The sequence below is a fragment of the Ambystoma mexicanum genome, chromosome 5q (genome assembly GCF_040938575.1).
Source record: "Ambystoma mexicanum isolate Mex_15411 chromosome 5q, UKY_AmexF1_1, whole genome shotgun sequence".
In the NCBI taxonomy this organism is placed as follows: Eukaryota; Metazoa; Chordata; class Amphibia; order Caudata; family Ambystomatidae; genus Ambystoma; species Ambystoma mexicanum.
Genome location: NC_090933.1, coordinates 1,333,953,369 through 1,333,954,457, shown reverse-complemented (window position 1 = coordinate 1,333,954,457; position 1,089 = coordinate 1,333,953,369). Strand labels below are relative to the sequence as shown.

The 1,089-nt window shown below is 63.6% G+C and overlaps 1 non-coding gene across 1 annotated transcript; it reads left to right on the top strand.

Annotated features, from left to right (window-relative positions):
* Nucleotides 1-677: 677 nt before the first annotated feature.
* On the top strand, nucleotides 678-828 carry LOC138499345 (5.8S ribosomal RNA). Its single transcript, XR_011279357.1, has one exon. It is a non-coding gene; the product is annotated as a 5.8S ribosomal RNA (ribosomal RNA).
* Nucleotides 829-1,089: the final 261 nt, after the last annotated feature.

Below are 1,089 nucleotides of genomic sequence, written 5' to 3'. Positions count from 1 at the left end.
ACCGGAGGGGGGTCCGTGACCAAGCAGATGGACGGGGATGCCTGGCAGGGTTGGGTTAACCTGCTGGGATGTTCTCAACCACACACTGGAAAGGGAGCCCCGCGCAGCCCCCTCTCCTCACTGAGACCGCCTCTGCGCTGGCCGGGGGCGCGCACTCCTCTCTCTGGCCTGCCAGCAGGTCAGCATTGGTGGGCACACCCCGGTCAGCAGGGAAGCTCTGAGTGGGGTCAACCAGTCTCGAGGGGCACCACCCCAGGCAGACAGGGGCCCGGCACGCCAGGCATGAGCCCTGAGCCATGGCGCAGCATGCTTACTAAACGTGACCTTCCCTCTTGCCCTGGTACCTGGAGCTGGGCCCTATGCGGCCGGGCTGGGGTTTGAAGACTCTAGCGGTCCCACCCGACCCCTTGTCTGTGCTGTCTCTGGCCCGCCTCGCCATCCATCTCCCAGTCCCCCCAAAAGGGAAGCGGATCGGGCAGGGATGGCAGGTGGCAGAGCAGCCTGCCTCCATCCCCCTGGGAAGCGCTGTGCTGCTGCAGGCGGCGGTCAGGCTTCCCAGGCTGAGCGCCTGGATTTATTCTTTTTTTTCTGTCCGGCCACAGGCGATGCTGCCTGCCCCCGGCCTCTCCTGCATCGGCAGGGTCAGGCCGACGTCTTGAAAAAGAAAAGTTGCCTGTGACTCTTGGCGGTAGATCACTCGGCTCGTGCGTCAATGAAGAACGCAGCTAGCTGCGAGAATTAGTGTGAATTGCAGGACAGATTGATCAACACTTTGAACGATCCATGCGGCCCCGGGTTTCTCCCGGGGCTACGCCTGTCTGAGGGTCGCTTGTACATCAATCGCCCCAGGGTTCCCTCCCAGGGGCGTGGCTGGGGCTGTCGCAGGGACCCCGTTCCTTTCGTCTCCCTATGGTCAGACCCCGATCAGCACCGTCGCTGGATCCTTGGATCTGGCGCGCAAGCTCATTGCCGATGCGTCCTGGCCTCCCCAGTTTCCCTGCCTCATGTTGGTTTCGGGAGGGCCGGGTGGCCGGCACGCCCTGGATGTGGTGGCGGCGGCTGCAGGCCTTAAAAAAGCTTGGCGGACCT